The sequence below is a fragment of the Schistocerca serialis genome, chromosome 1, assembly GCF_023864345.2.
Source record: "Schistocerca serialis cubense isolate TAMUIC-IGC-003099 chromosome 1, iqSchSeri2.2, whole genome shotgun sequence".
NCBI classification, from domain to species: domain Eukaryota; kingdom Metazoa; phylum Arthropoda; class Insecta; order Orthoptera; family Acrididae; genus Schistocerca; species Schistocerca serialis.
This window is the reverse complement of record NC_064638.1, coordinates 1,169,187,347-1,169,214,283: the sequence shown is the minus strand read 5'-3', so window position 1 is coordinate 1,169,214,283 and position 26,937 is coordinate 1,169,187,347.

Here is a 26,937-nt window from a genome sequence, read left to right as displayed (position 1 = left end):
AGGGCACGAACACAACCACAGATTCCGAAACCGAGGAAGGAACACTAAGTGAATATGACTCAGAAGGGATCAACATGTAAGGGACCAAAACCAACAATGCATGACACTGCATACCACAACACAGTCACAAACAACACAACAATCATAAGACAAATAAACACCGGCACCACATACTACAACTGTAGTAATAAGGTAATGTCGCTTGGGAGGAGAAGGCTCGAAGAACTTTTATTCCGAGGCTCCTCCTCCCCAATGCCATCCTGCATAGTGTTTGAAGGGTACTGCACACAAGCAGTAATGTATTGCTCGTCTTATTGTGTGCAGACAGAAGTATATTCTCTTCTCTGTTCAAAGCTATAATCAATGAATGTCATATATCAGAAATGTATTAAGTTATGTAAGGAATAATGCATTCAAGTAACAATGAACTATATTCTATTTCAACTAACAAGTTACAAACATAAGTGTATTTCTCATGTGAAGCTAAAATTCATGTATTCCATGTATGAAGTGCTCAATCATCATTTAATCTGTATAATCTGTGTGAACATACGTTAGTGCAAACCATTTCAGATGAGAATAGCCCGAGGTTGTACCGAGACCTTCTCATCTGAAATGGATAGAAATAGGCTATTACTAACCAACATGCTACTTACAATGTATGACTCATCCAAATACAGCATATCACTTCCCTCTATATATTACAAATTATTCTTAACCACGCTCATTGTGTTACATTTTCTTTTTTTAATTTTTCTTTGACATTTGCATTGTATAAATTATATTCTCATCAACTATGTAGTAACAAATTATATGGAACCATTTTAACAATTGTTAAGCATTCAATTCGCTGTAACCTCAGAGAAATCTTGATATATTATGTTCTTTATATTATTTAAAAAAAGCATTAACAACTGTATACCAATAAGATTGTAACAATGAGAAGTGTTTGCTATTAGATTCAGAAGCATAAGATGTAGACATTTCAAGGCGGTGGGTTACTCTTTACTGTTAATGAAATAAATAAATAAATAAACTCCACTTTCTAGCGTCCACATCTCCACTCACTATCTCCAAATGACAATATGTAAACTCACATAACAACAAGAAGCAGTAAACAAAGTATCACAATCGATAAATAAACCCATAGCAACCGAAACACCAACATGCACAACAAAAACACTACCAACTTATGCACCACCCTAACACATGACATTGGAAGTTCGAAAGTAATCTGGCAGAAGGCAAGTTGATGCAACTGGTCTTCCACAGGTTCGCGATTGTTTTGAAGTTGTTGGATATTTCTGACTCTATGCAGTAGAGCCCAGCAAAATCATTGCGTAAGTTGATGCAAGAAAAAGATATCGGGCCTGCAGTCAGCCATAAAGCGTCTAGGCAAACATTGAAATTGTTCCTGCATAAAGTAACAGCAGTACAAGATGTGAAAGATGCGGTTCGTGAAAATCGAATCTGTTACTGCAAATGGTTTACATCTTTTATTGAAAGGAATGTCACTGATATTCTTGATGTCATCTTCTACACAGACGAGGCTTATTTCATCTTTCTGGTTGTATTAAAACACAAAACACACGTTTTTGGCGTGCAGTACAATATAGGCTTTCACGGCTGGTACTGACATCACATAAAATTTCCGGGCTAAAAGGCTGTGGGCGATGTATAAAACTTTCTGCTGGCGTTTCCTCTCCGCCTGCGGGAGACTTCTCCAGAGGTAAAGCAGTGAACTGCAACCAGAACCCGAGGAAGCGCCGTATATATGACTCGTTCCACATTACTACTGTATATCGTGTAAATGATGCATGGAACATGTAACTAACTAACTAGCAGTGTAGAGCACATCACACTCCATCACGTGACGTCGGCTACGAGATTATCTCTGGTAATGCCATCATTCTCGATTGAATGTAATCGATCGTTATTCTTATGTTGAAACGTTGATATCCAAATTTTATCTAATTTAACGGCTTCATCTTTTCTGTTAACATTATTAGGGTGTTTTTAAATCTCAATAGCCTCTCTACACACGCGCTCATAATAATGAAGAGATTTTTATGAACAATCTTTATGGGCAGTCTTCTTAGTCCAGCTGTGGCCAATTTGTTAATGGAGACCTTTGGACAACGCCCGTTGCAGACTGCCAGTAAAAGACCAGGTGTAGCACTAAGACGATGATATTTCCATAGTATGGACATGCGGCAAGGAGGAGGTGGCTGCCTTCCTGATATTTCTCAACAGTATCAATCCGAAAATACAGTTTACGATGGAGCGGAGAATAATGACCATCTCAATTTTTTTTGGATTTGTCTGTTATCGAGTAAGGCGACGGGACGTAGGGGAATGGTGGAAAGTATGAGCCAGCGGGTGGTATGGGCCAGTTGGTATTTCAGCTATTCACTACTAGGTAGCAGCACGGTAGGCCTACACAGTGTAATCTTTGGCGCCAACGCCATGTGCAGAGAGTTTGTTTGATTCCCAGTGTCGGATCGCCTGTGAGTGATTATTGTTTGTTTGTGCTCCTACAAGTTGTTACCTCGAATACTTTTGAACATAACGCTGCATCATTGCAGGTGAGAACATACTTATGAAACTAGAGCTGTTATTTAGTTTACCTTATTAATATAAGACAGTGACAATTGCATTTCATTTGCTCTAGCAATGTTTCGCTTACTACCATGTTTTCATATTCGTGTGAGTCGGGTAGAATGGGCCACAGAACCCATTTCTATTTTTTTTTTTTTTTTTTTTGGAGGATACTGTGCCAACATGTAAGAAAAAAAAACCCTTGAGCTTGCTTCCCAGGCAGAATCTACAATCACTTCTGGGGGGACCACCACTTTCTCCATTGATCTACACTCAAGTGAACATTTTGGTTTTGCAAGTGCTTTAAAGGAGGTGTCGCCTTTGCCCTCATGCAGCGAAAAGAGGTTGACAGGTCGGAAAAGAAAGGCAGAGAGAAGCGAAATATTGACATCAACTCCAACAAAAAATATGCTGACAGACGAGAAAGATTCAGAAGAGCAAAAGGAAAAAGCACAACAGAAAAAGAGACAAATGAAATTTTCAAAACAAGAACAAACGATGATCAATAATAAGAAGGAAAAAGAACAAATCAAAATTTTTCGAAATGGCAGTCCTATACCAAGAACTTCTCAAGACGTTGTAGATGTAAAATGTATTGTGTGTGGAGAACGCTATGAGGAAAACTGGATTCAGTGCAACAAGTGTGAGGGCTGGGCAAATGAGCTCTGTGCGGACATTGACGACTTACTTTTTTACTTTTATGATCTCTGCAAGCTAAATAAATCGTAGGGTAAATGATCTTTAGTGTGTTATACATTGTATATAGTATTAAATAATAAAAATTTTATTCAAAACAAAGTTTTTAATTTTCAAACATAATCGTACTGGTGTGGCCCATACTACCCGCCAATTTTTGAAATGCCCAAACTGCAAGGTTAAATATAATTACATTTTGTGTTATGTTCCCTTCATATATTGCTAAAGATATTTTTATTACTTAGAGCAAAGAAGATGAAAAAAATGATTTTTTCGCTCATAACTGAGCTAAGTTACAAATAAATTTTGTAATTTACATTTTTCCTTAAATGGCTCATAATACCCACCGTTCCGCTATACAGAAAAGCCACGAATACTGACTTTTACCTTCATAAGGAGTTTAATCGCCATTCTAGATAAAAAAAGAGGTGTGATTAAAACCTTGGTAGACGGGGCCGACAAAATTTGCGAACCGACTTATTTAAAAGATGAGGTTGAGCATCTACGGTCGACATTCAAGAACAATGGTTATTCTAACAAGAAGTTAGATCGAGCTCTTCGCCCTAGAGGGAGAATCAGAATCTACTAGGAACAACTGTCACACAAGGGGAAGTTTTCCTTCCGTTCATCAGTGAGATTATGGATCGCAGGGGGAAAGCGATGATCAAGAATAACTATCTTCAGACCCACGAGGAGGGTAAAAGAATGTTAAAAAAAACGATGTCATTTGGCTACACCGGGTGTATATAAAATTCCTTGTAGTTGTGAACTGGTTAATATTGGTAACACGAAAAGAAGTGTTAATACCCATCTAGTTGAACACAAGAGGAATTGCCAGCTGGGACATACGGATAAATCAGCAGTAGCAGAAAGAGGGAGATCATGAAATAAAACTCAGTGAGACGAGCTTCATATCGAAAACCTCGCATTATCAAGCGCGCATGTATGGAGAAGCTATTGAGATTTATGAAAACCATAACAACTTTAATAGAAAAGAGGAAGCTGTTAAATTAGATAAAATTAAGATATCAACCTTGCAACGTAAGAATGACGATCGATTACTTTCAGTCCAGAAAGATGGCATTACCAGAGATAATCTCGTAGCCGACAGCACGTGCTGGACTGTGGTGCCCTCTGCACTGCCCATACACTCAGCGCTCCATCGGGTTCTGGTTGCAGTTCGCTGCTTTACCTCTGAAGATGTTTCTCGTAGTCAAAGAGGAAACATTACGAGAAAGTACATCGATCACGTCCTATTAGTCCGGAAGTTTTAAGTAATGCCTCGTGCAGTGCATGAACCGCAGAAAATTGGAGTGTGAATGCAATATCCAGACGGCGCGTTACTGGACCTTAACTTTTTTAACATAATTGTTTAACGATGCAGGTTTTCATTGGCCAGCTAAATGAAGACGAAATAAGCTTCTCATGGTTTGAACAAGATGGCGCTACTGCGCGTACAGTGAACAATACTATGTGTCTTTTGAGAATCGTGACATCTCAAAAAACAAATGGCCCCCTTGCTCGCCGGACCTTACCCCATTAGACTATGTCTTTGGGGAGCAGCAAAATTTGTAGTGTATCACGATCGCCCAAGCGCACTTTGTGACTTAAAAACTGAAATAACGGCGTACGTGAGAAGCATCGCGCCCCCTCCCCCTCTTCCCGTCAAGGACGTGATTTTCAGCATATGATGCAACTGCAAAACAGCTATCCGAACACACTGTATAGTATCTATCTTCGCTACAGCCGTATAACGTGAAACTACTTCTGTTTCTGAGGATTTAGAACATTTTCCACCAGTTTACGCTGTTGGACGCTTTTTCTATAAGGCGTGTCCGCCTGCTTAGCTGAGTGATGACGTGTTTGCCTACCATGCAGCAGGCCTGGGTTCGATTACCGGCCGGGTTGGAGATTTGCGCCTCTCGTGGACTGGGTGTTGTGTTGACCTCATCATCATTTCATCATCACCGACGCGCAAGTCGCACAATGCGGCGTCACCTGAAATAAGACTATCAACCCGGCGGCCGAACTTCCCCGGTTGGGGCCTACCGGCCATCAATGCAACACGATCATTTCATTTCTTTTATATAAGGGGCAATCAAAAAGTTTCCGTTCTAAGGCCGTATAGTCCAGACACGGAATGCCAGTAAGGGAAAATTGCCGCGAGTATTGAGGCAATTATCCATATGGAGCACTAGGTTCAAGATACCCATCTGGTAAAACACTGTGTCTTGCTACGAGAAGAATTCTGTAGAAGACTGCTGGTTATCTTCATCCAACAGAAACTGTCGACCCTTGAAGCCCTTTTTTTTTATGAATCTATGGCATGATAAGCGCATGGGGAGAGATGAGGACTATAGGGTGGGCGCTCGAGTGTTTCCCACTGGAGCCGGAGTAAAGGATGAGGCTGGCTTCCCAGATAGATCGGTGTCTTGCATCGAATCGCCATCAGCACGTAACTTGGCGCACCATTCCACAACGGTGGTTTTCGACAGACGTGCTGCCCATGCACAGTCTCCATTCTCCGATGGATATCTACCGATGTTTGTCCGTTGGCAGCCAAGAAAAGAAAGGCAGCACATTGGTCCTGTTTGGACGCATTTTGTAGTAACGTCGCCATAGTTCACGTTTTCGCATTTACTGCACGCACGTCGGAGAGACACCAATTCTCCACTAAACTCTTCCTATGTGTCGGTGCTTATATACTCGTATTGGATTGGTTAGTAAGTTGGTTGGTTGATTTGGGCGAGGGGAAGAAGCAGCGAGGTCATCGGTCCCATCAGATTAGGGAAGGATGGAGAAGAAGTCGACTGTGCCCTTTCGAAGAAACCATTCCGCTATTTGCCTGAACCAGTTTAGGGAAATCGTGGAAAACGTAAATGTGGATGGCCGGACGCGGATTTGAACCGTCTGTAAGTAGGCTGTTTAGGTTTTCTTATTGGTAACGCCACGTAGCGCTCTGTGTGAGAATCACTGGCTGTGCTGTGTGCAATCTGTGGCTGGTTTGCATTGTTGTCTGCCATTGTAGTGTTGGGCAGCTGGGCTGTTAACAGCGCATAGCGTTGCGCAGTTGGAGGTGAGCCGCCAGCAGTGGTGGATGTGGGGAGAGAGATGGTGGAGTTTGGAAATTTGTAAGACTGGATGTCATGATCTGTTATGTATATTATGATTTTTCAACACTATTAAGGTAAATACATTGTTTGTTCTCTACTAAAATCTTTCATTTACTAACTATGCCTATCAGTAGTTAGTGCCTTCCGTAGTTTGAATCTTTTATTTAGCTGGCAGTAGTGGCGCTCGCTGTTTTGCAGTAGTTCGAGTAACGAAGATTTTTGTGAGGCAAGTGATTTGTGAAACGTATAGGTTAATATTAGACAGGGCCATTCTTTTGTAGGGATTATTGGAAGTCAGATTGCGTTGCGCTAAAAAATTTTGTGTGTCAGTTAAAGCACAGTCTTGTATAATTCTTTAAAAAGGGGACGTTTCATATGTCGACCCTTAGCCGAGGATACCTCACTGGAATCTTCTGATTTTTTCCTTGTAGTTTGTGTAAGTAGTGTAGATTTTGTTTATTGCTAGCGCGTAATTGTAGAGAGAATCTCCTTTGTAGTTGCAATCTTTCATTGTTGTACAGTAAAACAGTTGTGACATGCATGTAGATTTGCACCAAGTATTTAAGTAGACATTATTTCCATTTCTATGTTAATGTGCTCCAAAGTAAACTGAGAAATGACAGTGAAGACGAAAGCAGTGTGTTAGCGCCACCATGTAATGAATTAACTAATGTTCAAAGTAGTAATTTGGTAACTGTGCATAGGGAAATGGAGCGGGCGTCAAATAATGGTGTAGACAGTGAAACAGGTAGTGAACAGAGAAGCATTATCGATCGATCGGTCGGCAACAGCTCGCCTAGGAATCGGGAATGACAATCCTCAGGGGGGTACACGCCTACTTTGTGTACCATATGTGTGGCAAGCACAAGGAGCCGTAGCTAATATGGTATTTGCTTATACAACTTTACACATCGGTACCATATTTTTCTAACACAGAATTACACAGCTATCCCATTATTTACCTGAGAGAGACAAACATTTATTTTACTACATCAGTGACAGACGTTTACGTAATTACACCGTTGGATAACTTCACACTTACGAAATTGTATGTTGTTTGTACTTTGTGAACTGTTCATATTTTTTCGGAACATTGTGATACTATGAGAGCTTTGAATGAGGTATTTGGTATGGGATCATGATTTTTAAAGTACGTTTGAGGTAGATGAAACTTTTGACATGAGCAGAGAATTTTTTTTAGGTTTTGAAATTATTGGAGGAAGCTACGACGATTTTGAGAGTTGACTGAGGTGTTATGATGTTATTATTACGATGACTATGTGTATTATGCTGTTGCGGTATGTTTATGATCAATAAGCTGATACTATATGAGGAATTTGATTATGCTATGTATTTATTATGATGAAATATTGAAGAAGTGTTGACGACTATGTATGTGTGTAATAAAGCAAGGAATAATCAGTAGTGGTTAGGGACTCTGGTTTGTGAAAAAGGTTGTTGGAAACCAAGAATCGTACTTTAAGAGTTATGAAATGTGTGTAAATGCGTGAGTGTATCACAATGCCGGCGAAAGTTTTTTGGACACTGTTATATTCATAAGATTTTGTTTCTACACATTTGTAATGCAAATTCTCGACCTGTGAAATTTTTATATGAGACTGTCACTGTAGCAAACTGCTGTCGTAAATATTTGAGAAAGAAAGGTAAGGGACCTTGACGTAATGTGTTTTGAGCGTCCAGCTGAGAGGTAGTCGTCTGACAAAAGAAAGCCATTAGGTGCAAAAAAAAAAAAAAAAAAAAAAAAAAAAAAAAAACAGGCCATTATCCTCGCTATTGACATTCCTTTGTAGAAAGCATCGTAAATACGACACCCTCAAACTTGAAAACGTGATAACACTGTGGAGCTCTTACTTTATGATATTTACTAAAATGCCTAATGAAATGATGAGAAACATTTTTCATCCATTGTCTTTCTAGTTGAGAGATTGTTCATTTTGTTTAATATCTAGTTTCTAGTGGCACTGCAGCATTGGTTAAAATAAAATTTTATAGATGTACTAATATAAATATTTTCTGTCTACAGATCGAGTAAATAATAACTTTTTCAAAAAAATGAGGGAGCAAAAAAAGACATTTACCTTCACAGGAACTGCATTCATAATTTTCTTTTCAAGTACTTGGTAACTTTTTTGGTAGAATAACTTCTTGTGGTGCAGCACATTAATTACTCAGACATTAAGATGTGATTATACATTTCCCTTATCTGCATTGTTATTTTTAGTGTACTATTATTTCTGCTTGAGCCATGTCATGTTTAGGTATAAGTTATTTCATTTTCTGCTGATGTTTGCCAGGCATAGTGCTACCGAATTTTAATTTGTTTTACTCTGCTAAGCCAGATTTATTTTTCTTGTTTGCTGCACATTGCCTTATATTAGTTGTAATATTGCAATTGCTTTGCTAATTTCTATAATGCTGCTTCCTTTGCAAATCTGCATTTTTTGTCATTGCTGTTTGTGTTAATTGTTTTGTGCTGCTGCATTGCCTCGCCCCTTAGTTTAGCATCTGAGCTCAGTAGATTTAAGTTAGCTTAAGAGGGGGTAGACTATATAAGAGAATGAGTTGCGATGAATTGGAAGAAACGCATTGAGAAGTTATACGAAAAAAGTACAGAAAGCAGGTATAGATAGGACCTTTTGGGAATAATGAAGAACGAAGGGAGATCTCCGAGAAGTAAAGAAAGTGTTTGTGGACCCTTGTGTATTTATGTTCTTCCTGTCTTAATATGTTTATCTGATAAGACTTATGTTGTAGAATGTTTCTAATACTCAGCTACATGAACTATGATGAGGACTACTGTTATCCTCAAATATAATTTGCATTAATAATATGTTATTTACTTTGTAAAGATGTTAGACATTATTAATTCTGTTCTGTTTTAATGCTCATGTGTGAAGTCGATGTTTCAATAATTATTCTGATCTTTTATATATGTACTTACGTCATAATTCCTGTAACACTGATGTATATGTTATTTCGATTCTTTTGTAAAGCCCATATTACTACAAATGTTATCTGTACTATTATGTTCTTTAATGATGTATTTTGTACCTTTGTAATTGTATTTTCATGTTGTAAATTTATAATTGTATAGACACCAGTTCTTCAAATTAAGTTACATTTCACTGCACACGTTTCTGTTGGTCATAGTATATGGACAATATGTGAGAAGTAGGGACTGATAGTGTTTGCACGTGTGTTAATGATTCAGCAAGGGACTGGATAACAGCATTGCTGGTTCTAAGGACAATTCCAGAAACTTTGTGAGTGCACAAGTGGTGCTTTATGGACTTGCTATATTGTTCGCAAGACTCTTCGATGGTGATTGTGCACCTGCACATTTGCAACAGATGGCTGCTGGCCATCTCTACAAGGACTACAGTGGATCTGCATTTTTGATGACCCACCAATACCATTATTTCTACAAGGACTACAGTGGGTCTGCATCTTTGATGACCCACCAATACCATTATTTCTACAAGGACTGCAGTGGGTCTGCACCTCTGATGGCCCACCAACACCGTAATCTCTACCAGGACTACAGTGGGTCTACTCTGTGATGACCTACCTACCAATATTCTTCAAAACGTCGAATGACTCTGCTGTGGGTTTGCTCTGTTGTGGCCCATTACTTGTCTGCATGTCAAGAGTCAGCACTGTCTTTCCATTGGAAGGACAACACTACTTCTTCAAGACAGCATGGAAATCCACTACTTCTGTGTGCATTTTCTTTTATTGCTCAGACTTTGAGAAAAACACTGCTATTTTACTGTGATGAACGATCAGGACTGTCTTTATGGACTGTGAGAAAATTTTAGCTTTTGACCAACAATGTATCAATAAGTGTGTGCATTTGATATCTTTGTTATTGTAATTATGAAAAATTTTATCAAATCATAATTGGCCACTGCCCAAAACAATTTGTAAAATTTTTTGTGGGGAGCATGGGGGCTATGTAAGTAGGCTGTTTAGGTTTTCTTATTGGTAACGCCACGTAGCGCTCTGTGTGAGAATCCCTGGCTGTGCTGTGTGCAATCTGTGGCTGGTTTGCATTGTTGTCTGCCATTGTAGTGTTGGGCAGCTGGGCTGTTAACAGCGCGTAGCGTTGCACAGTTGGAGGTGAGCCGCCAGCAGTGGTGGATGTGAGGAGAGAGATGGCGGAGTTTGGAAATTTGTAAGACTGGATGTCATGATCTGTTATGTATATTATGATTTTTCAACACTATTAAGGTAAATACATTGTTTGTTCTCTACTAAAATCTTTCATTTACTAACTATGCCTATCAGTAGTTAGTGCCTTCCGTAGTTTGAATCTTTTATTTAGCTGGCAGTAGTGGCGCTCGCTGTTTTGTAGTAGTTCGAGTAACGAAGATTTTTGTGAGGTAAGTGATTTGTGAAACGTATAGGTTAATATTAGACAGGGCCATTCTTTTGTAGGGATTATTGAAAGTCAGATTGCGTTGCGCTAAAAAATATTGTGCGTCAGTTAAAGCACAGTCTTGTATAATTCTTCAAAAAGGGGAGGTTTCACGTCGTCCTACCGAATGCGAGTCCAGTGAGCTAACCGTTGCGCCACCTCGATCGGTCCAGTATTGGATTCGCGCTACGATGCATATACACTACAGCAACACCATCAAACTGAAACTTTTTGATCGACTTTTATACATCAACAAGCTTTTAATAAAAGAATCTTGATTTTTCGTAAGGTTTGCTTCTGTTATTAAGTGCAATTTCAGAATTGACTCTCTGGTGTCTTTACCTTCCCTAAAGCCAAACTGATCATCCCCTAACAGATCCTCAGTTTTCCTCTCCACTCTTCTCTAGATCCTAGAATGCTGCTCAAGTGTGTGGGGTCCATATCAGGTAGGCCTAACAGAGAATATCGAACATATTAAAAGAAGGGCAGTACGAATGGTTACAGGTTAGTTTGACGCATGGGACAGCATTACGGAGATGCTGAAAAGCCAGAACTGGCAGGCGTTTGAAGATGGACGCAAACTACCCCAAGAAAGCCCACTTACAACCAACTTTAAGTGAGGAAATTAGGAAGTATACTACAACCCCTTAAGATCATTCCTGTAGGGATCGCGAAGACAATATCTGACTAATTATACGCACGTTTAAGCAATCATTTTCCGGCTCTCTGTAAGTGAATGCAGTGAGAGAAAGCCCTAATATCTCGTGCAGTGCGAAGAACCCCCTATCGTGCACTTCACACTGGTTCGTAGAGTGAGGATGAAGATGGAGATGTAATTACTGGTCAACCATTTCCATGCATGAGCTGTCAAACTGATTCTGCAAACATTCTTACTATCTTTCGTTTTGTGTTGATGGTATTCTTCCGGAAATCCGATTTTGCAAATATTTTCTAGTACATACAACAGGCGCTACTACAAACGTCTAACCAAGCACGGATAGTACAGTTCGTCTCATCCTCGAATATCTTCCAAAATCACTGAACGTCGACAGAATTCACAGTTTTCCTACTCTAATTTTAAGTTTTCTTTCCCTAACGGAAGATAAAAACAGATTTTTCTCTTTAATTTATCAGCTGTACGTTGAAAGGTGGCTACACTGAGTCACAGCGCCAGAGATTGCGCCTCCACTGGTGCAGTAGTGGTTCAGAGGTTGTCGAGGGCAGTAGTAGTTCAGAGGATGTCGAGTGCAGATGTTGTTCTGTTGGGCGAGAGAGTAGATGCTGTTCGGTTGGTGTAATGTATAGATGGAAGATGTTGCAATGATCACAGTGTATTTTTCGTCAATTTATATTGAGTAAAAAAAAAAAAAGTATTGCAGATTTCTTTAATGACAATGCCTCTTGGTCACAGGTTCAGTCAACAAAGCACCTGGCTCCTGTTCATGTATTAGACTTGTAATTCTCGTTTCTATGTGCAATTATAGTATTTCTGGTTTTTCAATTAGTTCATTGTAAATGGTGTTTAAAATATCTTGTCGTATTGAGGAAGAACCGTGCCAGATATATGTACGTTGAGTCACACTACCACACACAAACAGTTACACTTGTGCTTTGTTGTTCCGCAGCTTTTATAGTTGCAGGGGACTTAATTAATCAATTGTGTTAATGGAAATTTCTTGTCATTCTTTATTTTTATTTTATGCAGTCAGATTGCGTGCTAATACTAGTCAGGGCCAACCGGTTACGAGACTTCGTAACCGGTCACACAGCTACTGAAGTTATTGCATTTATTCATTATTCCTTTTAATTAAGCCCCCATGCAACGTCTACTCCAAACAGATTAAAGTTCTGGTTTAAAAGATACTACATCGATATGCCCTAGGAAAAAGATTATCTTTCTTTCTTAAAATCCCTTTATAATAAGAAGGTCGTTCAATAAATAAGGCCCCATATTTTCTACAGCGGTTAATATAGAGGGTGAACTAGGGCTCCGCAGTCAAACTTTCAGGGATAACTTCTAAGTGGTCGACTTCGTTTATCGGGAGAAGTTTGGGAAAGGGTAGCTCATCTGTAAAGAAGATCATATATTGAACACTACAGCGACCCATTCTTGAGTGTTGCTGGAGAGTTTTGGGACCCTGCCAGGTCGGATTAAACGAAAACATCGAAGCAATTCAGAGGTGATCCGCTAGAGATTTGTTACCAGTAGGTTCGATCCGCACGCAAGTGTTACAGATATGCTTCGTGAACTCAAATGGGAATCCCTGTACGGGAGACGACGTTCTTTAAGCTGGAAATTACTGAGAAAATTTGGAGAATCGCCATTGGAAGCTGACCTTAGAACAGTTCTACCGCTGCCCACTCACTTTTCACGTAAGGACCCCTAAGATAAGATAACAGCTATTAAAGCTCGGACGGGGGCAAGTAGACAGTCGTTTTTGCCTCGCTGTATTTGCGAGTGGATCAGAAAAGGAAATGACTGATATTGCTGCAAAGTGTCCTCCGCCAGGCACCATATGGCGGCTTGCAGAGTTTGTATGTAGATATACAGGGTGAGTCACTAACTATTGCCACCAAGAATAGCTCCGAAAGTATGATAGGACTAATAATTAAAAATCCTATTGAAATAATATATATTAAAACAATAATAATAAAACGATTTATATTCTTCTCACCTGCCTGAAAACTTTGTAGGACAAAAGTTGCATGGGACGGCAGGGGCCATAATAGGACGTTGGTCTTTTGTTGCTAGGTGGGGTCGCTTCAGAGATATGAAGGTCAAATCATTTTTTTTAATGGGATGCTATAGTTTGGTTCTTATTTTCTGATAGCGGCTAGCGAGACGAATCCAATGATGTGTAACAGTACGGCCTTTGAAGGTCAACGAAGGTCACAAAGGTGGTTTGAACGTCCATTTACAGAAGGTGTTGGAAGTGATGACCATTTGTATCAGCGCAGTGCTGCAATCTTCTTATCATGGATTGAGTGATATTTCTTATCACATCGGCACTTATCGAAGCACATGCTCTGACAATTCTCTCTCGCTCATCTTCAGTTGGAACGTCTTTATAAGCAATGTCTTTTACAAATCACCACGAGAAAATTCCAGAGGCGTCAAGTCTGGTGAACGAGCCGGCCACGACACATCTCCTCCGCGTCCAGTCCAACAATTTGGGAATTGTCTCTGCAACTCATTTCTAGCCATCAGCATAAAGTGTGCCGGACACCCGTCATATTGTTACCACATTCTGTTCCTTGTTCCTAAAGGTATTTGTTCCAATAGCAGACCTAATGTTTCTTGCAGGAATCTGGTGCACGTCCTACCATTAAGATTTCCTTCTATGAAATAGGGGTCTATAATTCTGTCCTCCAGAATTCAACACCATACATTCAACGATCATGGTTTTTGGTGTGCAACTTGCCACAGCTACCATAGATTTTCAGTTGCCCAACAACGCATGTTATGCAAATTATCATTTCCATGGTTCGTGAATGTAGCCTCGTCAGTAAATAATATCAAATTGATAAATGTATAATCCCTCTGAATCTGAAGTTGAGCCCATCGGCAGAATTCAATGCGACGCATGCAATCCGTACCAGTTAATTCTTGGTGGAGACTGATATGGTAAGGATGATATTTATGGCGATGCAAAACACGAAGAACACTACTCTGGCTCATGCCAGATTCCCTTGCGATTTGACGCGAACTAACATAAGTATCTCGAACCACAGTGGCAAGAGTACCAATTTCCGTTTCCTCGTTAGTAACTTTCCTTTGCCGGATATTTTACCGATGCATTAAAGATCCAGTTGTTCTCAATTTATCATACACATATTTAAACGTATGAGGTGTAGGGTGAGTACATTGAGGATATCTTTCAGCGCATAAGTGTCTTGCTCTCACTGAATTTCGTTGGTATTCTCCGTAAATGTGATGCATATTGACCTGTTCTTCGAAGGAATACATAATTCATATTCGCTTGATTCGACGATACTAGTCTTACCGTTCCTATTAGTGTTGTATTGTGGAACTGTAGAATGGTGTTTACATGCCAATGGCACGTTAGGTAGATACGCCGTATTCGGCGAATATTTACTATTTGCACGATACACTAGAGATAATTGTCAGAGCATGTGCTTTGATAAGTGCTAATGTGATAAGGAATACCACTCAACCCATGATAAGAAGATTGCAGCACTGCATTGATACCAATTGTCATCACTTCGAACATCTCCTGTAAATGGACGTTCATGCCATCTTTTTGACCTTCGTTGGCCTTCAAAGACCTTACTGTTACATCTTTGGATTTGTCTCGATAGTCGCTATCAGAAAATAAGTACCAAACTATAGCATCCCATTTAAAAACACAAAGTTGACCTACATATCTCTGACGCGACCCCACCTAGCAACAAAAAACCAACGTCATATTATGGCCCCCATTGTCCCATGCAACTTTTGTCCCAAAAACTTTTCAGCTACTGTTATACTCTCGGAGTTATTATTGGTGACAACAGTTAGTGACTCACCCTGTATATGTAGAGTATTTTAGTTTAAGGGATCCTCGGTCTGTGGCAGCTCATTACAGAATAATAATGTAATTAAGCTTTATTCAGTTTTGTATATAAACTGAAGGTGGGGGGGGGGGGGGGGGGGAAGGAGAAGAGAAAGAAAAGGGGAGAGAGCGCTGCTATCACCTGCTGTTACGCAGGATCAGCGGCGACAAGTGAAAATGTTCACTAGACTGAGATTCGAACCCAGGATTTTCTGCTTACTAGGCAGGTGCGTTAACCACTGTGCCAGCCAACGTTATCGCAACTACGCGGACTATCTCGACACGCCTCACGGCCGTCCCACATCCCCACCTGTCTGCAGTCCCTGTCCATTTCCTCTACGCTCGCTACTCTGAGATTTCCACAGGAGGTCGGATGTACTTGTGCATCCCCACTGAAGAAGGTGGATCCATTGTCCATCTAGGCGAATCAATTATATAAATGCGTGGTGTCTGTTTTTTTCAGACATATCTGACAGATCAGACACCCCGCGTTCATATAGCTTATTCTGTTTGTTTCTGAAAAATACTTTCAGAATACGGGAGGAACCTGTAATATGTAATAACCAAAGCGTGCAACACACGACACACAACACACAACCTCAGCCAAAATACGTACACTTTTACCTGTTCTGTAAGTGTTCAGTATAGTATGAGGGTTGGAACTTAAATAGTGGCAACTATTTATTCACAACCGATACAAAAGAGTTACATGTTTGCACCTGTTACTGTCCTTCAAAGTAGTTACCAGCGTTGTGTAGAACCCGTTGCCAGCGATGTGAAAGGCGTAGTATACCGTTAGCGGAGCCTGTTCTGTTGATGGAGCGAACGGAGCTGTCTACTGCCTGTCGAATCTCTGGAACAGTTCCGAAGCGAATGCCACTAAGGGGTTTCTTCATCTTAGGAATCAAATCAAAGTCACAAGGACTTAAGTCTGGGGAGTATGGTGGATGGTACAGTACTTCCCAGTCCCATTGACCGAACAGAGCAGCCACAGCTCGCGCTGTACGCGCCAGCGCATTGTCGTGCAAAATGATGGGTGGGTTGCGCAGAAAGTGTCGCCGCCTCTTTCGCAAAGCTGGTCACAGGAGAACAGTAATACTGTGCATTGACGGTCTGCCGTGGAGGAACGTAATGCGTTAGGATAACACCATCGCTGTCGTACACGAGAATCACCATAACTTTCACCATACTGGGGCTCTGACGCACCTTCGACTTTCGCGGGGACTCATAATGACGCCATTCGTTGGATTGCCGTTTCAGTTTTGGCTCGTACGATGTGGCCCATGTCTTACCCAGTGTTACGATACGGCGTAAGAAAGCCTCTCCTTCGCGCCCATAGCGCTACAAGTGCGTCTTAGCAGCGTCGTAACGCACCTATTTCTGCATTTCCGTCAAGTCATGCGGAGCCCATCGTGGTGCTGTTTTTCGCATGCCCAGGCGTTCCTTCAGGGTGCGAAGCATAGTCGTATGCGCTAATCCAGTTTCGTGGCGAGCTCACGAATCGTATGGCGTCGATCACTGTCCACTAACGCGGCAACAGCATACACTTCTTCAGAGACGCTAGGACAACCTGCCCGATGCATGTCTGTCACAATTTGCCGACCTTCGTTGAAGGCTTTTACCCAACGTGCCACTGTTCTGTACGCAATGCAGGTATTCCGCACGCCTCTTGAAGACCTTGATGACATTGTGACACTTCTGGCACATTCAGTCTTGTTCCACTTCCGTTGTTCCTGTTTCGAAAACTTAGTGACACCGTTACGTTAGACCGCTCGCTCACAAGTGACTGTGTTTCCCTCGATTGTGCGCACGCTCGGAGGTAAGGTAGGTATGTCAACAACGTTTGCTGTTAACGACAATAGTAGATTCCATTGCATAGTGTCTCCACAGCAGTGTTGCCACTGTTTAAGTTCCAACCTACGTATGTAACAAATGCAGAACAGTTGCCTTACTGGTAGTGTTCAAAATGTCGACGACCGTGATCACGGCTAGATGTACGACGCGCCTTCGACTGCCTTATAAACTCAAGAATTCCTGGACTTTGGCGTACTGCTTCTGCGGCTGCGATAATCCTAGCAACCAGATCAGAGCGAGTATCGTCAAGAGTCTCGAAAACTAGGGCTCTCCACACGCGTCCAGAAGAAGAAGTCCGTTGGTGACATGTCTGGTGCCCGAGCCGGCAATGCAACATGACCACCAAGACCAATCTCTGGCATATTAAGTAACAGAACCCAATATGTTGTCTTCTACAGCGAGTGTTCATCAGAGACAAGGGTATCGTCAGGAGTGCACCAGGGAAGTGTGATAGGACCAGTGTTGTTTTCTGTATACATAAATGATTTGGCGGCTAGCTCTAAACGTGCAAAAAATGTAAGTTAATGCGGATGAGTAGGAAGAACAAACCTGTAATGTTCGGATACTGTATTACTACTGTCCTGATTGGCAAACTCAAATCGTTTAAATATCTGGGCCTAACGTTGGAAAGTGATCTGTAAACGAGACCGCATACAGGAAGCTGGTGCGACTTGTTCTTGAGTGCTGCTCGACCGTTCGGGATCCGTACCAGGTCGGATTAAAGGAAGGTATCGAAGTAATATTCGGAGGTGGGCTGCTAGGTTTGTTACCGGTAGGTCCAAACAACACGTAAGTGCTACGAAGATCCTTCGGGAGCTCAAACTGGGATCCCTGGAGGGAAGGCGACGTTGTTTTCGATGAAAGCTATTCAGAAAATTTAGAGAACCGACAGTTGAAGTTGATGCAGAACGATTCTGCTACCGCCGACATACATTTCGCGTAGGGACCACGAAGATAAGATACGAGAAATTAGGGCTGCTGCAGAGGTATGCATATAGTCGTTTTTCCTTTGGTCTATTTGTAAGTGAAACTGGAAAGGAAGTGACTAGCAGTGGTATAGGGTACCCTCCGCCACGCACCGTACAGTGGCCTGTGGAGTATGTAGGCCTTTGTGGATGTAGATGTAGGCTATGCAGTGCTCTAGGGATACATAAGTGCATTAGAGATTCAATGCGACGGTGTATTGATGTATGTATCCTTGCTAACGGAGGGCATTTTGAACATTTCACTTAGTATATTCTTTAATACTGCTCTGATACGTTCTTTTCCTGTATATTTCCCAATTTCCGAATCTACGTACAAACAATATATTTTCTTCGTCTGCACTGTTGTGGCCAAGCGGTTCCAGGCGCTTCATTCCGGAACCGCGCTGCTGCTACGGTCGCAGGTTCGAATCCTGCCTCGGGCATGGATGCGTGTGATGTCCTTAGGTTAGTTAGGTTTAAGTAGTTCTACGTCTAGGGGACTGATGACCTCAGATGTTAAGTCCCGTAGTGCTTGGAGCCATGTTTTCTTCGCCTGCGTGTGACGAATGTTTCCAGCAAATTTGTTCGTACCTTTCAGTTACACCCTGTATAGGACAACGTCCTTTTAGATTATTTATTTTGATGCTTCTTCTGTTCCTGCGGGAAGTTTCGAACAATTCCAGCAGATGGCAGAGCCGTAGTGAACTATCAAAATTACGTCTGCGCAAGACAATCGTTACAAGCAATGTGCTGTAATTGAATTCTTGGTTGCAAAGAAAGAAACCGTGTCGAACATCCACAAACGTTTGTGTGCAGTGTGTGCTAATGATGCAGTTGACAGGAATACTGTTTGGCGATGAGTAAAGAGAGTTCAAGCGTCAGGAAGTGCAGAAGCTGTGACTTGTCGTTAGCAGCAAAAATATACCAACAGGAAGTGCCATTGGTTGTAGCTTGTGAAGTGTCTGTCTCTTCTTGAGTACGAACTCAGAATACTCTTTAGAGTACAAACTGGTCCGGTAAGGTCACTCAGCCTTCCTCTGAAGGCACTCGATAACAGCCAAATATTTGTGACAAGGTCTAATGTGACTGTTGTTGCTTCTCGTATGAATCGCAGAAATTTAAGCCGTTCGTTTAGGTTCTTGACGAACCACTCAGTCGGAAATCGCCATGTATTCGCAAATAAACAGCCAAATATTTATTTTAACCTTTTTTTCTAACCAGACGGATATGAAAAATAACATAGAATATTGTGGAACACACATGTATTACAGTCATAAGAAAGTTCGAGAATGTGATAACAACGCTAGGACGAAAAAGAAGAAAAGAAAGTATATAGCAGGGTGCGGCTTCATCCTTCGACTTCGCATTGCGCATTATTCATTATACTATGCCTGTGTTATGTGATTTTCCTCTATTGTCTTGGTTATCATAATATCTCTTGAAGGCTTATATCGTTGATGCGTCATTAACTGACATTTAATGATAAGGATGATGTGTTTGTTATAAATTTTCAATGCGCCGTTGCTTTGAAACGGCGTACTCTGTGTTATAATACAAGACAGGTAAATATCACAAAATGAACATGGTGTGTACCGCATCGAGTCAAAAATGATATCAGAGTGGTGTAATAGTCTCTGGCCCTGAACGGAAATGGTATAAAACTGCATTAACATATACTGAAATTGGGCCACGTTGGGGATGTCCTGTCACAATCGCTGCTGCCGACGTGCTGATCCGCAGATGCCATTTTTCGTGCAGAGTAGCGCCATCACAATTCGACAGCTGTTGATGAGGATTGGGAGTGGGCCTCCAATAACTAAGACTCTTAGATATTAAAAGGTATATTCAGGATGAGTTCAATGAGTGCTCACAACAGACAATGAGATTGAGAGGAAAGCTGTTGTTGTTGTGGTCTTCAGTCCTGAGACTGGTTTGATGCAGCTCTCCATGCTACTCTATCCTGTGCAAGCTTCTTCATCTCCCAGTACCTACTGCAACCTACATCCTTCTGAATCTGCTTAGTGTATTCATCTCTTGGTCTCCCTCTACGATTTTTACCCTCCACGCTGCCCTCCAATGCTAAATTTGTGATCCCTTGATGCCTCAAAACATGCCCTACCAACCGATCCCTTCTTCTAGTCAAGTTGTGCCACAAACTTCTCTTCTCCCCAATCCTATTCAATACCTCCTCATTAGTTACGTGATCTACCCACCTTGTCTTAAGCATTCTTCTGTAGCACCACATTTCGAAAGCTTCTATTCTCTTATTGTCCAAACTGGTTATCGTCCATGTTTCACTTCCATACATGGCTACACTCCATACAAATACTTTCAGAAACGACTTCCTGACACTTAAATCTATACTCGATGTTAACAAATTTCTCTTCTTCAGAAACGATTTCCTTGCCATTGCCAGTCTACATTTTATATCCTCTCTACTTCGACCATCATCAGTTATTTTACTCCCTAAATAGCAAAACTCCTTTACTACTTTAAGTGTCTCATTTCCTAATCTAATTCCCTCAGCATCACCCGATTTAATTTGACTACATTCCATTATCCTCGTTTTGCTTTTGTTGATGTTCATCTTATATCCTACTTTCAAGACACTGTCCATTCCGTTCAACTGCTCTTCCAAGTCCTTTGCTGCCTCTGACAGAATTACAATGTCATCGGCGAACCTCAAAGTTTTTACTTCTTCTTCATGAATTTTAATACCTACTCCGAATTTTTCTTTTGTTTCCTTTACTGCGTGCTCAATATACAGATTGAATAACATCGGGGAGAGGCTACAACCCTGTCTCACTCCTTTCCCAACCACTGCTTCCCTTTCATGCCCCTCGGCTTTTATAACTGCCATCTGGTTTCTGTACAAATTGTAAATAGCCTTTCGCTCCCTGTATTTTACCCCTGCCACCTTCAGAATTTGAAAGAGAGTATTCCAGTTAACGTTGTCAAAAGCTTTCTCTAAGTCTACAAATGCTAGAAACGTAGGTTTGCCTTTTCTTAATCTTTCTTCTAAGATAAGTCGTAAGGTTAGTATTGCCTCACGTGTTCCAACATTTCTATTTCATCTGAATTTCTCGAACGGTCTGAGTCCAAAGGAGAGGACTTTCTGTCACGGATCGTTACAAGGGACGAAACCTGGATGCATCACTTTGAACCGGAAACAAAAAGGCAGTCGCTGGAGTGGCATCATGCGCTATTAGTAAAAACGAAGAAACTAAAGGCAGCTCCATCTACTAGCAAAGAGGTGATGGCTGTCTTTTGGTATAGTGATAGTCCCCTTCTCGTGCATGTGTTTCCAAAATGGTCAACCATTAATTCAGAGTCATATGCGAAGGCACTGAAAAAACCCAAGAACAGTTTCTGACATGTTCGGAATGACAAAAATCCAAAACAAATCTTGCTCCAAGACGACAATGGACGCTGACACACAATTATCATGACCCGGGAACACGTCGTCAGATTGGGCTGGACATAGTTGCTTCATTCATCCTATAGCCCTGACCTGGCACCCTCAGACCCTGTTTGGGCCATTTATGGGTTCCCTACATGTTACATACTTGGAAGATGATGAGAGCGTAATTCATACAGTGAAACCTTGGCTACGAGCACAACGGTGGCAGAAGGCTATAGAAAGTGATGGAGACCACGTGGAAAAATGGTGCATCTAAAAGAAATGTTCACTGATATTGTCTCTCAAATTCCAGCTCTTTAGAATAAATAAGTTCTGAAGGGAAAAAGAAGTGGTCCATTATTCATTAAAAGACCCTGGTACGGTCAATTTACTGAATCACTGGGACAGCAGACAATAAATTGCGAACTTACAGAGATCTTTTATGAAGCCGTGAATAAGACTACTGTAGAAATGAAGTTTAATAACACGATTCCTTACACGGGCGGCGAACTTAATAAGAGACGAGTTGCTCGGTGCGTTATTTAAAATGAAATTCCAGGCGCCCGCCTTCAAAACTGCGCACAACAAAGAAACGCGTGTATTATTCTGCACACTTAGACGGTGGTGCAGGGCGCTTTACTAACACGCCGAAATTAAAAGAGACAGACGTCTTGGGCCCGTGATTCTGGTTGCGTGCAGCTGTGCAGACAATAGCCGTCTACCTTCCGGGCCCCGTCCCAAATCCCACCTACCATTTCTTCCCCCCCCCCCCCCCCTCCAAGGGCCAACACCCTTCTCCTCTTCCCTCTTCTCCTCCGCAACCCCCTTCGCTCTGCGCCCACGGCTCACGACAAGAGTGGCACACACTCTTTCAACGCGGGAACTTTATTAAAATGAAGGAGAAAGACAAGGACCTCCCGACACAAAGACAACAAGAAAGCAGAGGGAGGGCTTTGGGCTAGGTCCGTAGACGGCAACGATGTACCACGTGGACACACTCATTGTCCTTTCTATAAAACTGAACTGCAACGAAGCAGTGCTTATTTCTCCCAGTCTTAAATTAGACAGAAAAAAGAATGATATCTGTGTGCAGCGTAAAAAAACTTAGTTAATTTACGGTACATGTTTTTAAAAGTATAAATACATTCTTTGATCAAAGCTACCAGGACAATAGATGTCTCTAGGCGTCACGAGACGCGGAACTACTAGTGTAAAAGGAGGCGGGACGTATTGTGTTGTCAGGAGATATCCAGTTTTGGTATCAGTAACTGATTCCCTCCTTCCCTGTCCCACTCGTGAATGGCGCGTGGGAAGAACGATTGTCGATAAGCCTTTATTGTTTTGTTGTGGTCTTCAGTCCTGAGACTGGTTTGATGCAGCTCTCCATGCTACCCTATCCTGTGCAAGCTTCTTCATCTCCCAGTACTTACTGCAACCTACATCCTTCTGAATCTGCTTAGTGTATTCATCTCTTGGTCTCCCTCTACGATTTTTGCCCTCCACGCTGCTCTCCAATGCTAAATTTGTGATCCCTTGATGCCTCAGAGCATGTCCTACTAACCGGTCCCTTCTTCTAGTCAAGTTGTGCCACAAACTCCTCTTCTCCCCAATTCTATTCAGTACTTCATCATTAGTTATGTGATCTACTCATCTAATCTTCAGCATTCTTCTGTAGCACCACATTTCGAAAGCTTCAATTCTCTTCTTGTCCAAACTATTTATTGTCCATGTTTCACTTCCATACATGGCTACACTCCATACAAATACTTTCAGAAACGACTTCCTGACACTTAAATCTATACTCGATGTTAACAAATTTCTCTTCTTCAGAAATGCTTTCCTTGCCATTGCCAGTCTTTATTTTGTATCTTCTCTACTTCGACCATCATCAGTTATTTTGCTCCCCAAATAGCAAAACTCCTTTACTAATTTAATTGTCTCATTTCCTAATCTAATTCCCTCAGCATCACCCAACTTAATTCGACTACATTCCATTATCCTCGTTTTGTTTTTGTTCATGTTCATCTTACATCCACCTTTCAGGACACTGTCCATTCCAATCAACTGCTCTTCGAAGTCCTTTGCTGTCTCTGAAAGAATTACAATGTCATCGGCGAACCTCAAAGTTTTTATTTCCAGAGGTTGTACAGAGTTTCAGGGAGAGCATAGGGGAACAACTGACAGGAATGGGGGAAAGAAGTGCAGTAGAAGAAGAATGGGTAGCTATGAGGGATGAAGTAGTGAAGGCAGCAGAGGATCAAGTAGGTAAAAGGACGAGGGCTAGTAGAAATACTTGGGTAACAGAAGAAATATTAAGTTTAATTGATGAAAGGAGAAAATATAAAAATGCAGTAAATGAAACAGGCAAAAACGAATACAAACGTCTCAAAAATGATATCGACAGGAAGTGCAAAATGGCTAAGCAGGGATGGCTAGAGGACAAATGTAAGGATGTAGAGGCTTATCTCACTAGGGGTAAGATAGATACTGCCTACAAGAAAATTAAAGAGACCTCTGGAGAAAAGAGAACCACTTGTATGAATATCAAGAGCTCAGATGGAAACCCAGTTCTAAGCAAAGAAGGGAAAGCAGAAAGGTAGAAGGAGTATATAGAGGGTCTATACAAGGGCGATGTACTTGAGGACAATATTATGGAAATGGTGCAAGGTGCCGGGGCTAGCAGTTTATTTAACACTAAATTCTTCTCGAATCTTCATATGGAAATGATGCTCTAAGCCCCACCCCCTTTTCTAACTCCTACTTTTGCTGTTGCACATGGATTAAGAAGAAACGCGAACTGACTGTAATCGACCCTGCAAGTGGAGTAGAAAAGAGTTTGGCACCTGCAATAATTTAATTTGGTAGACATTAATTAAATAAAGGAAAGTTTCAGTAATGTAGTGAGAAATGAAAGGGTTGCTCTACCGATTAACAGAATGAAAGTTCTGTCCAAAATAACAATTGGATTTATTATGACTAAACTCAAAATCATAAACAAAACACATGAAATATTTACAATACATCAAATTGGATCAAACTGGATACTCAAATAAATGCTGTGAAGGTGAAGTTGTCCATAAACTAGATTGTGATATTTATGACAAAGTGGTATGTGGAGCCAATTCCTTGCAACTCAAATCTTAAGAGAAAAACCCAGCCAACTCAACATTAATTGCTGCTACAGTAGTGATAACTCAGACAATGAACACCCAAGACAGAACAAAGAAAAGACGAACAGGCGCGCTCTGCTGAGCTCTGATTATCACATGCTAATTCCCTAGTCTGCCGATGCTGCGGACATACATTACCAAGCTGTCTTCTTAACTGCAAGGACACGATCTGGCGTACTGGAAGCGGTGGCTGGTTGCTTCGACGTCCCGTCATGGTGATGATAATGTCGTGAGTATAGCCCGAAACAAATTGTCCTGGTCTGGTTGTTCCAGACTAAAGACTTCCTATCAATACAAATGCGCCTCTGAGGGAGACGAAGAAGGCTCGCCACACAATCACTGACGGTACAGTGATTGATTTTAACAAGCGAAGTCACACAGTAACTCCGATACACTCAACTTTAGCCAAAACGGCCCACGACAGACAACATAGGCTGCTTGTACGCAGAACGCTCAATTGGCAACTGTACTCGGAAAGTTACGTTGAAGTCGAAACTTCAGCAACTTCGTTAAACAGTTACAATCAAATAAAAGTATATTAGACAGCCATCGAAAGACAGGCTGTCCAGAGCAGCGAGAGCTCAGTCTTCTAACCTACTCCGACCGAAAGCCGAGAGCCGACTCCCACAAGAGGACCCATACAAACTGAACACAGAACATTCCCGCCCCCACGACAGTGGCCGTGGTTAAATGTTCCAATCAGCAACTCGAAAACCGGCGGAAAATTCCACTCTATTGCCGAAGCACTACCATTCCACCAATGGAGATTCTTGGCCCCAATTTCTGCGCCGATTTTGCTACGTCACGGAGCTATGTCCTGAGCAAGCCAATCACAGTTACGATTTTGCAGAAAACGCGAGAATTTGCCCGCCAAGACTGCCTGGGTACACAAGTCATTCCCATGCCTCGCTGGTAGCCCGCCAGAAAGTGTTTTCGCTAAGTTTCTGCGAAGTAACGGAACCTCTAGCCCAGCCGCTCCTTCATGCCCCTGCAGGCGTGTCTGCCGCTATTATGACAATGTCGGCGTCTGGAAAGCATTCACTCGACTCCCTCACACCCGTCGGTTTAACCCTTTCAAGATCAGCAGAGCCCGCCTGTCTCTGGACCACGTGGGTGACGAGAGACGCTGCGTGGGAAGTCCGCGTGTGAAGGAATAGCAACTTTTCACCGCATGCAATTAGAGAGGAAAATCGAATTACTCAGAGTAAGATAGAAATATGAGAGGGGGCTTCTGCCACCTCTCAATGGAAGAGGATGTAGATGAAGATGAAATGGGAGATACGATACTGCGTGAAGAGTTTGACAGAGCAGTGAAAGGCCTGAGTCTAAACAAGTCCCTGGGAGTAGACAACATTCCATTAGAACTACTGACGGCCTTGGAAGAGCTACTGGCTCTAATTTCCGAAATGTCTCGTTGCGCTCATTTCGCGAGATGTATGTGGTGGGAAGTAATTTGTTGTCCGACTCTTGTCAGAAAGGGCTCTCTTGAACTTTCAGTATTAAACCTCTCCGTGATACGCAACGTCTCTCTTGTAATGTCAATGAGATTTGTTAAGCATCTGTGTAAACATCTTCAACTTTCATAGTCCTGTCTTCCTCAGTTGCGTGTCATATTACGGTATATTGATAATTTTTACTTATTGACCGTCTGACAGCAACTGAATAAAACACATTGCATCGAAACAAGTGTTCAGTTCATAGTGCTGTGGAATGTGGGAAAAAACCGCAAATTGGCATTCATAAGAAGAAGAACAACACCAAAAATGCTACAGGAGCGTAATATGTAAGAAATCGCCCACGCAACCTGCCACTGATGATGCCGTGCAGAAAATAAAGGCGAAACGCGTATGGCACTAAAATTGTGTTTTATTCAGTTGCTATCAGACGGTCCACGAGTAAAAATTATCAATATGCCGTAACATCTGTGTAAAGCTCTCGCGCCGACTAAACTATTCCGTGACGAAACGCTACGCTCATCGTTGTATCTTCTCTATCTCTTATATCAGTCCTACCTGGAAAGGATTCCAAACTGATGAACGATACTCAGGAATCGATCGAACAAGCGCCTTGCAAGCCATTTCTTTCGTGGATGAGTTACATTTTCTTAAGATTTTTCCTATGAATCTCAGTCTAGCATCTACTTTTCTTAC